This window comes from Phaseolus vulgaris, chromosome 9 (assembly GCF_051622355.1).
Source record: "Phaseolus vulgaris cultivar YP4 chromosome 9, ASM5162235v1, whole genome shotgun sequence".
NCBI classification, from domain to species: Eukaryota; Viridiplantae; Streptophyta; class Magnoliopsida; order Fabales; family Fabaceae; genus Phaseolus; species Phaseolus vulgaris.
In genome coordinates this window covers 19,674,303-19,687,055 of record NC_143506.1, presented here as the reverse complement: position 1 = coordinate 19,687,055, position 12,753 = coordinate 19,674,303, and positions in this window count along the sequence as shown.

Here is a 12,753-nt window from a genome sequence, read left to right as displayed (position 1 = left end):
TCTTTCTTAGTACGATAAAGTTTCGTTTCATCCGGAAAAAATAGTTTAAAAAAATAAAGGCCTCAATAAAAAAAAGTCATAGTGTGTCTGGAATGAATAAAACTCAATAATAACATCAAATTAGTGAAATAACTTAAAGAAGGATGATTATTTAATTAAAAAAAATTATGACATTTTTTTTGTCTTCATAGGTTGGTCCACTAGACGTATAAGTTAAACAAGTTTGGTATTTCAAAATTACTTTTATTAAAAAGTTACTTTTTTTTATTGTGCAGTAGCTATAGCTACTATAACCCTATTAATTTTTTTTAATTCTTTATATTAATAACTACTCTATCACTTATATTAATAAAAATGTATGGAAAATTAGACGAAAACCGAAGTTCTTTTAATAATATCCTTTAATTACACAATAAAATAAATTGATAGACAAATAGATTTACGTAAATTTATCTTCTTTATCTTTCAAGACATATAAATATTTGTACACTAAATTATGATTATCGATTAACCAATTTAATTTTAAAAGTTATAAAATAGATTTCCAGACTACTATGGTCATTATATTTCAACGTAAATTATTCTTTTGAAATTGTAAAAAGTAAAAATATTTACGTTTAACATTCTTTGGAGATTAAAATATTGTTTCCATGATTTTAAAAAGTAAATTGAATTGAATTTGTAAAATTAGAAATCAATTTGAGAAATTATTCTTATAACACATTTAAATTTTAAATTTGAATATATTTTAGTTCACACATGGTTGATTTTATTTAGCTCTAAATTTTTTGAATGTTGATGGCCATAAATTTTTATTTTAAATATATTGTCATCATTTAGAGATAATCTGACATCTATTAGACACGTAAAAAAAATAAAAATCATTTGTATCTATATATCTATAAAGTAAATTCTCCATCCGCTTTTTTTTATATAATTTTTTTCTAATTCTACCTTTATTTTATATATCTTTATACAATAAAATATTTTATTATTTCATATAAATTACTTAAAAAATAAAATTATTTATTAATTTTTTAAATTAATATTAATGAATGGTCTTTATAATGACTTTCTATTTTTTTAATTTTTTATTCTGAAGCAACAATATAATGAAAAAAACATATTTTTACTCGAACAAATCTCATAAATTATTTTTTGGTAAAATTATTATTATTATGTATATACCATCAAGTCAATTTTAACCTTAAAAATTACTGTTTGAAATTTTAAAATAAAAAATTAAATTAAATTCCAATAACTATTTCTTCCATTTTTTTTATGTTTTTTCTTTTTCTATGAAATCAATTTGACCATCACAGTACTCTTGATTTCTTTTATCTTTTCTTAATTATCATTTATTTATTCGTCAATGTTTGTGAAAATCTGATTAGTTCATCATTATGGATGCGTCATGTGAATAGTTAATTATTTTGCCCATCACACATGTGTCTTCTGCAGAAACTTTTTTTTCCACCCAAATTTATGCCTTTATTTAATATATTTTTTTATCAGATTTTTGCTACTTTAATGCTTTTTCTTTTGACACTGCTAGCTTGTTTTCCAGATTTTTGTTAACTTTTTATAATTTTTTCTTAGTACTTGTGCTTTTTACCTTCTCCTAACTATATGCAACTTCTAAACCAACCAAGTTAACATTCTTTTTTAATTAATAAGCATTGCACACTAACTAGTTCGAAAACAGGCAATCTGCACCATATAATTTATGTCCTGTCCAACGCAAAATTTAAAATCCAACATTATTTTTATTTTATTTTTCTTACAGATATTGAAAGTTAGTTTTATACATTCTGGATTTCAAAATCTGAAAGGTCATTTTTGTATTTCATTTAAGCTTCCGAATAGTTATATCCGGAAGTGAGTTATGAGTTTCAAATTTTCATATCCAGAAATGTGTGTTGTATATAGTGTTGAGGATTGAAATCCAGAACTCATTTATGTTTGTTTACGGATCTTAACATCTAGAAAGTTATTTATGTTATTCAGGTAAGCTTATAGATGGTGAAATCCGGAAGTGACATATTAGTTCTGGATTTGTATATCTGGAACTTTGTAATTTGACTTACGGATATGAATATTCGGAAGGCAAAATTTCTAAATCATTATGGACAAAACAGACATTTCACGTCTGAGTGCCATCTGAATTGATATGGTCCAGGGAGAATCAGGCTTACATACATAAGAACTAAAGTGGCCTATGTGAATTCATGGACACTAGTTTCATTCAGCTTTTTCTTCCTGTAATCCATAATTTCTTGGCGCACCTTCATAATTTTCAAAATAATAAATTTACCCTTTTTTAAAGCGATTTATGAATTATTCGTTCTGGACATTTTTTGAAACACATTTTTCAATATTTTCCATGACGTATATAATATTTTTTAAAATAAGTTTTTTAGAACAAAATTTTTAAAACACAAAAAGTTTTTGTGAACAGCAATGACAACAACGGTGGTGTGATACAGTGAAAGAAGGTATGAATTTTGGTCTTTTTCTTGTTAATAATAGGAGTGCAGTTGGTAATAATTGGGGTGCAGTAACAAAAGCCATTCATAGTTTAGAAAATATTATTGGTCTGTGAATCATTTCGGGCCGGCCCACACATAAGAAGTGACAGAAATCCAGATAAGTTCATAAGTCGGCCCATTTAATGGAAAACTCACGAATAATTTTAAAAACTGTATTAAACTGTATACTTTTTTATTTTTCTTTATTTAAATAAAATTTAAATTTATTAAATTTTATTTTTATTATTTAGATAAATTAATTCAATAAACTCAAAATATAAAAATTACTAAATATAAAAATTACTACTTTGTAGAAGTCGACAAAAAATACTCTACAGACTTTAAGAGAAAAATATCTGACATTGAGAAAATTTCAATAACTTTAAGCTCTTAATAATATAAGTAAAAAAATAACTTTGATAAAAGGAAAATCCTAATTACTGTTAATTGAAAATTAATTTTACCCTATGTAAAAAATAACCTTAATCAATATTGCCTAAAAGTAATATTTGTTGATGTTAACTAACAAAAAAATCATGGTTCACAAAACTAAATACTGTTGATGTTAAAAAAAGCTTTCACTAATGTTAATTGAGGAATAATATTATGGTAACATGAACAACAAAAAATACTGAACTGATAATGTTTCAACTTTGATAGAATAAACAACGTCCCTGTTAAATTTAAAATAACATAGATTTTATAGATGAAAAAGTATGAAGAAAATCAAAATTCAAAACTCTTATCATACATATTAGAAATATTTATTATTTTAAATTAAATAATTCAAAAGATGTTTAATTTACCGAAAAGAAATTTAATTCGTGATTGAATTGCTTTTCTGCTAGAGCTTCATTGTTCATGAAACTCCTAACGCACAAACAAACCTGCACCCGTTAAATTTCTCAATCAATCTATCAATTAGTTAAAATGATCAAAATATTCTTTTTAATTTACTATTATTTTGGAAAACTATTTTGGAATATGTTTTGCAAAATTTATTTTAAGAAATACGTTCTGTAACATATATAATACATTCTCAAATATTTATTTTAATAATTTTATATTTTATAAATTTTAAAATGTAAACTCTAGAAACATTCTAAAAAATAATTCAAAACTTACGTTTAAAAGAATTACAGAAATGTGTTGGGTGGCAAGAAGAAACACCTGAATGCAAAATATGAGATGCAACCCATAAATGAAATTATATTTTCACAATTTTTAAAGTTATATATAATTTATGTGATAGATTTATAAATAAATATATATAATAAAAGATAAATTTATAATTAAATATAAAATATTAAAAATTATAATATGATTGTATACAAAAATTTGTCACCTTACTCACCATAAAAAAATACGAAAAGATGAAGATTTGCATTGGAAGAAAAAGTGGTGGGAACAAGAAGGGCCATGAACACATGAAAGGCTGTTTCTTTCTGCACCTCCATACCTTCTTCTCTCACCTCCATAAGTTTTTGTATTTCCAAAAATACATCTATGTAATATTCTAGATTACATAATTTGGAAGTCATTTTTTAAATTTGTAATTAACTTCCGGATTACATAATCCGGAAACCTTTTCAGATGAATAATTACTTTCCAGATTACTTTCCAAATTACATAATCTGAAAGTCTTTTTTAGCTTCCGAATTATGTAATCCGAAAGTTTTTTTTTCAAATGTGTTTATGAGGGTGACACAAGAAGAATAAAAATGTATTTTTATGTTGTGTATGAGAATGACAGAAGAAGATATGGAGGTGCAGGAAGAAACAATCCACATGAAGATAGGTGGATCCGAATAAGTGAAGATCTCACCATAGAGATTGTATTATGGAAATATGATTTTATTTTCTATATCATACAATTTGAGAAGTTTTTTATTTGACAATTTATGAAAGTATAATCTAAAAGATAATAAAAATATATTATAATTTTTTTTTTTAAATTAAGGGGTGCCATAAGAAGGTAGAAGAATGGAGGACAAATTAATGAGTATCTTTATTATTTTTTGGGATTAAACAACTATTGTTACCAGTACAAGTTCCATGAAAATTATTTTTTAGTTTTTTCTTCTTCATTTCTGTACATTTATTCGGCAACTTTATAAATATATTTTTTTTTATTTTTTATTTATATTTTCAGATTCTAAAAATTGAAAGTTTTGTTTGGATTATATAATGAATGTTATTATTTTCTTAAAGAAAAAGTTTACGGATTAGGATTATGTAATCTAAAAGTTATTTTTAGCTTATTGATTTTAAAAAAGTTATGTGATCTAATAGGTGAGTGGTGGCTCATGTCAAGTTTGGTATTCACAATGTAGGAGCTCAATGTTGGTGGCAGTATTTTCTTATTGAATAAGACAATTAAGATGATGAAATTTATTAAGATTGTATAATTCAAAAAACTAAAAATGACTTTTGAATTGTGAAATTTGTAGCCTTTTGTTAAAAAAAAAATAATTTTAGATTGTACAAGTTAAAAATAACTTATGAAGTACAATGACTTTTGAATTGTGCAATTTAATAATCTTTTCTTAAGAAAAAAAATAATTTTTAAATTGTATAATTCAAAAGTTAAAAATAACTTATGGATTATATAAAAAGTTTTTCTAGATAGTGTAATTTGATAGAAAATATTGTTTTTCATAGTAAAAGAAAAATTGAGAATTTTCATCTTTAAGGAGTGTAGAAAAAATGGATGGAGGTGGAGAAAGAAAGGGTCTTATTTTTTAGAATTCTCAGCACACTCTCGGGCCTCATGCCCACAAACTAATTGACCTAGGACTATTTCTTCCTACACCTCCATATGTTCTTCTACCATCTCATACAAAATATGAAAAGACCTTTTTATTCTTCTCGTGCCACTCCATATTTTGGATTACATAATTCGGAAGTTAATCTTGGATTTGGAAATAGCTTATAGGTTATGTAATCTGAAATATATTTTTAAAAAATGGTATTCCAAATTATATAATTCGGAAGTCTGGATTTAATAGTAGCTTCCAGATAATGTAATTTAGACACACATTTAAAAAAAGGCTTCCGAATTACATAATTTTAGACTTATGAATTATGTAATCCGAAAATTAATCATACATTTGAAAAAACAACTCCCAGATTACATAATCCGGAAACTAATTACAAATTTGAAAAAATACTTCCAGATTACATAATTCAAAATATTACATAAAGACACTTTTGGAATATAAAAAATTTATGGAGGTAGAAGATGAAGATATGAAGATGCAGGAAGAAAGAGTCTCAACCTAGCTCCTCTTAGGACTATATATATACAGAAAACTGTTTTTACTATTTACACTTCCTATAAAGTAGACGAGAAATACAATGAATGCAAGATTAATGATAGAACTAAAATTATTAAATTTAAAAAATTAAGAAGTAAAACTATAGGAAAGCAATAGGTGGACTAAAGTGATGATTCAAAAACTAAAATAGACCAAAGGTATTAATTACAAATGTGAAAACAAGCATGAAAAATTAAAGTTGATAAATATTACATGGCATTGTTTGCCGGTAATATAAATGAAAAAGGAAAGAAAATAGTTAAATATCCCAAATAGAATTAAAAAGAAATGACTATAAATAAAATTTAAAGTGACAACATGATCCAATAATTTTGAGTTGAATTTAATCATATTCTTTAAACAAATGTTTCATTAAGTAATCTAAAATTAGTTCAAGATAAATCTAAGTTAATTTTTATGTTATCCAATTTCACTTACATGTAAAAATAATTATACAAGTAAATACATCACACAAGACTTTTAATAAAATTAATAATTCAGTACAAAATTCCAAAATTTTAAATTTTAAAAAATGATTTTTACAATACAAATATAGATTATTTATTTAAAACTTATTTAGTCCATATTGTAAAATTTCAATTCTTTGAAGGATATACTATTTTGGTTCTAAAAGAGTAATGCCCAATGTTATTTTTTTAATTATGTTTTGGATGAAATTGGTATATGCATCTAAAAGAAATTGTTATATGCAAATATTACGCCAAATATTTATAATTAACTCTTGATTTTATATTCTAATAATATGATTCAGTTAGCAGTATATGTTGATCATGTGATAAATAATTTAAATTTGTTTATTGCACAATATATCTTTAGGGAAAGAGAACAAGTTAATTAACTTTAAAAGTAACATAATTACATATACAAAATTAATTTCATAGTGGGATAAAAATAAAGTAAAACTTAAAAAAAAAACTTCAGTTGTACCACAACGTAAAAACCTCTGTATCAAACAGTTAAAAAACATTTTTATTGTTAAAAAAAATACAATTTTACAGCATATGAGGATTGTATTAGCAATATTTAGGTTATGATAAATAGTAAAATAATTATTATGTATATAAAATAAAATTATAATATATAAATAATTTCAAATCTCATTTTAAAAATTGAGTTTTATGAAGTTAAATTATTTGAGTTATCATAATAACGATTTTAATTAACTGAATCATCATCCTGTAGTATTCTATCTGTTATATTTTGGTAAGAGTCTATTTCATTTTAAAGTCTTAATTTGATTTCACCCTCTTCATATTAGTTAGGTAAAAAAAAGTTAAACAAATTATACAAATTTAGAGTTAATTAAAGATAAGTATAACCAACTCCAATACACATGTATGTTTTTTGGATTTTTCTTAACTTTTTGCTACACCAAACTTTAAATAGAAAAATATAAACTGTTCCATTTTAAAGTTAAAAGTTAAAACATAACATTCAAAACTAAAACTTATTCGCTCTTATCTATTGAACTAATTATCGTAGAAAAATCTACTGACTTAGAAGGTCATTATTCTAAGAGCTTAAAAACTCTTATAAAATACACATTATATAGCAATAGACATTTATTTATAAGTGCAAATTGAAGATTTGAAAATCCTATTAACTGTTTTTTACTCATGTACCACACATACAAATTGACAATAGAAGTTATATTAGAACTGTAACTTAATTTTGGAGATGAGACGTAAAGAACTATTGAATGTTTCGTCTTCTTTCTTCTTTCGGGTAGGTTGTTAAGGCTTAACCGTGATCCCTTTAGCCTTCGCGCTACTTCTTCGACTCTCAGTCTCGGATGAATGCCAAATGGGGAAAGTACTTGCAGAAGAAATTCCGACGTTCAAGTCAATAAAGAGGATATTCGACACTCGGATGTGTACAATAATAATGACGTACCTTTCTTTTTGGAATGTGTGTTATTTATATTATTTTAATGGACTTACCTTATTGGATCTGATTAGTGGAATGAATCACACTTATGATTACATTACCTAATTTTTAATGATAGTTTAACTTAACTGACATTGATTTGAACGTTAATGGTTAGATGTGTCGGTCAGTTAGACCGTTCGTAGGGGTATCGGTTAGCTCGGTCAAGGAGACCGAATCATGACAGTGACCGATCGGTCCATACCAATACAAAATATAATTTTAAAATTGTTTTATATTTTTATGTCAATCTAAAATCTAATTGTAAACTTATCATCATTTTTTATTGTTTCTTTTCCATGGTGAACAATTTTTTCTTTACTTTATAAATCATGGTTAAGCAGTTTTCATGAATGATATAACGATATGTGGAACGAAATAATTTGACAAGACATTACGACAACAAAGGATAGAAACCAAAGCCACACAGCATGTATTCCATCGCTGTTTTTTTCCAGGTTTGTTTTGGAAAAATAGTTTTTTAAGCTCGACAATAGTATATATTCATGAATCAAATGTATTCAAAGATATGCACTAGCACACATATTCACAAAACGATGTAGGAATTTTCTGACAAAGATTACCATTATAGTCCTATCTGCAAAAATATTCTCTCAAGCAAAAGCATATATCATTAGCCTGATTCTTATTTATCAGCTAATTAATTGATTCTTAATTCTTTCATTCAATTCCTATAATCGAAAATTTATCACATAAATGATAATTATTTTCATTTATATACCGTTCGAGATCTCACCTCTACTATAGAGATGAAAATATTTCATTGTATATAACTGAATATCCTATGAGTTGGTTTTATAGAATTGAGTTAGACTTAAAGTCAACTTCATAATATGATATCGGAGTCATCTAAAAACTATCCTAACGAGTATTTGTTAGACTTACATGTCACTCACTATCAGACCGTTATCGAACCACCCATGATATATTGTCCGAACTTATAAAGTTGAATTATCCATCCACAATACGTGTCTATTCCTCACCACAGTATTAACTTTTTATAATTTCTTTTTTTAAGAGAAAACAATATTATGGAATGTCACATTTTGCCAAATAAAACGCACTCAAACTTTTGGAGAGTGGGCGCATCTTTTCACTTCCATCATTCACCACTCATATCAGAATGCACACACATATTCCCACTCATGCCATATGGGCTTATCAACCAGTTTTGGGCTTTCACTAAGGGCCCACTCCGTTTTCAACTTCTTCATTCTAGGTCAACACCTTATTCTCCTCCTTTGGTAAGTAAACCCTCGTAAAATAAAGGGAAATATGCATGTTAGGAACCAGAACATTTCATTCCAACAAAAAGTAACCCTAAAAGAAATTTTTTCAGTAACAAGTCAAAGACATACGAACAAAAAAGTGACACTTCTTTCACGAGTCTGCATGTTTGTTTGCACGTCGACTCAAAAAGTTCGACTTCCTTTTTCTTTTTCCATTTCCCATTTCTTATAAAATAGGATTGCCAGCTTCATAACTCTTTGAAATTATTTTATTTGTAAAAAAAAATCACAAAATTAGTAGATTGTCTATTAATAATACAAATGAGTAAGACGATAATGAATAACTTGTAAAAATAATTAGACAATTAAATACGAAGAGTAAGAAAATTATGCCTAAATATTGTGAATGATGTTTTACTTTTGAACTCGAAATGTCAAATAAGCTGGATTATAATAACACATCATAAGTTATAATAGAAGTAGAATGCTCTAACACACTTTAAGATTTTGAAGACATACACATAAAGAAGACAAATGGTATTGTACCACAAAATGTTCTTAAATTATTAGATGATGTACTTCATAAATCTCCACCTTAATTCAAGACAAATCTTTTAAATGATAAAACACTCACTTCCACTATGTTCATCATAGACTTAATCATTAATTAGTTTGATTAAATTCAAGCAATGAAAGAACTTACTCTGAAGCAAAACTTTCGTGATAATATCAAATCAAAGGGATTATTTCCCAGATCCTTAAAATCTCCTCTCATATGAAATACAATGTGCTTAGTCATTTCCTGGTAGACTTGGTTCTTAGATAACTTTATAATACTTTAGACGGTGACAACCTGGTAATGTACCTTCAACTCTTTAGCTAAATCCTTTAGTCATAAAGTTTTTTTTCACAACCTTTGTCATGACAATGTACTCTGTCTAAGTAGTTGACAAAGTTACTATCTTTTGTAAACTGATCTTCCAACTGATAACAACATCATGAATATTAAATATATAGTCGTAGGAGATTTCTTAAGATCCAAACACCCAACAAAATCTGAATTAATAAATCATTCTATTGAAATGACCGTTTAACTCCACCATAAACCAAAATTCTTACAAATAATTCTTTCTCTTAACAAAAAATAATTTAAAAACTCGTCCGAAACATAAATCTACGTAAAATAATTATATATATATGTTTGTGGATAGTACACTGAATCTAATTTTTGTAGTAATTCTAGAGTCTTATTAATAATAATCCCAGTCATTAATATCAAATTATTTTTATTTTTCTAATTTTATTTATACTAAATCCAATGATTCACTCAAGCCAATCCGATTACTGTGTGGTTAACATTAAAATACTATTCTTTAGCATAAAGGACATTTTACGCAAATCATAGAAAAAAACCCACATGTATTACTTTTAAAGGAACAATATATAATCTTTTGTGTTTGACAAAAACACAGTGACTAAATATAAAACATTGGCCAATCAAAATAATTCATGTATGTTCACGTTATCATTCTTCTTTTAAAGTTTGACATTTTTCTAAAATAATGTAAAAATTTAAAGTTGAACTAAACAAACTCTTTTTATTGGTTTGGACAACAATTTATTAATATTTGTAAATATGAATATATACAAGAGCATAATAATCTAATAAATGAAAAATGTATATAATATAAACTTAAAATAACTAAATAATAAAAGCTTGAAGTATATCTTGTGATGTGATGGAACAAAGGATCTAATTCTTCACAAAATGGTGAGAATTTGACACGAAGGACCTGGCCATAACCCACTAAAGCTACAAAGTAATCCACTCAATAAAAAAATATATTATTCACAAACTTTTAATCGAAAAAATACAGCATAAACGGTAAAAGGAACAGGAAAAAGAAAAAAAAAAGAAAAGAGAAACTTATCCTAGCACCTTTATAAATTATAGTACTCCAAAAGAAAAGTTCTCCAAATTCAGTTGTTTTATGATAAAAAACAAAATAGAAACTCTTCCTCAGATTTTAACCAGATTGGTCACAGAGAACAAGTTTTGTATATAGTTGAGCCCATGTTTATCCTCACAGCATAGATTTTAACAACCTTTGTTTGTTCTTATTCTTTTTCATAAAATACATTGGATAATGTATCTGCTTTATCAACAGTAGACTTATGGAAGAGGAAAAAGATGATGAAAAGGGAAGATCATAAACAAACGAGAATGCTTTTACCACGTACACTTAAAAAACCAGGCATGGTCCCATGTTTTTGTATATTTGATTGAACATAGAATATTGTCCCCACCCTTTTGATGTAAACTGTTATATACACAACTAAACTAACCTATCATAATTTGCAATTCTCCAGGAGTGTAAAATTTGAAAAAGTAAAGGAATATTTCAACAAAAGATAACATGGAATCGTGAAAGAATAAGAAAAAATGACTTGTACATGGTACATATATCAAGAGAAATGGTGTAGTTTTAATTGATATTTATATAACTGAGGTGATACACAACATATAATTATTATGATATTAAGAAGTGAATTTTAAGTTTAACTCAACCTTATAAAACCGGCTCATAGGATAAGGTTTGTGTCCACTTATATACAATGAAATATTTTCATCTCCTCACGCCGAGAGTGACAACTCATGCGTGGGACAACATATTATGGATGGTCCGATAACGGTTCGTGTGACACGATAGGCCCAACAAACATTCGCTAGATAGACTTTAAATGACTCTGATACCATATTATAAAATAGAACAAAGATGAACAAAAGAGTAAAAAAAAAAGACAAAGGATATGAGAATGAATATCTCTAATATTACTCCATTGAGATCAACACAAAATAGTTTGAATATATACAAGCAGTAAACTCATTCTATGTCTAGCTAAAGGGAGAAATAATCAATCAATAAATACTAGAATTATAATAGACAAAACAAAATAAAGGTTATTCACCTCTATAAAGAGAAACAACTAATAATTAAAAAAGACACAATTAATATTATGATCCTTCTATATAACTCTGGTATCCATATTATTTAATATATGAATTGAGGATAATATAAAAGATTGAAATCGTACATGATAAACAATTTTGAATTTCAGAATAATTTCTTTTACCATTTTAAAAGATATGAAAATGAAATTACACCATAAAAGAAAATCCAATTACTCTCACATGAAATATTTTAGAATATGTAATGCATAGAGCAAGTGGAGTTTACTATATGAATAAGGTATTAGTGGAATGTAGAACGGAACCCAATACCTAATATTTCTTTGTTAACCCATAATTCTTTTCACCATATTATACCTCCATTAACTAATTACTTCACTGGCCATCTTTCATGAAGCAATTTAGAAAATTTTGATTGCTTGCGAGAATAAAGAAAATCCAGAGCTAATTATTACGGAAAATCATCTTTGGACACTTTTTCACATTCTCCATTCTTTATGGAAGACATTTTTAATCACTTCAAAACAAGATCTCAAATATAATTGTATTGGTCAAATCCGTACGATCGATTCGAAATTCAGTATCAAGTTAAGATTGATCGAAACCATTACACTCAAGTAGAAGATTAACTAGACTAATCAAAGATCAATCATTAAATAGTACATTCTTAATCATAAATTAAATACTTAATCAAGTTGAATAACAAAGGGCCCATGATAATTATATAAATAAGCACAAAT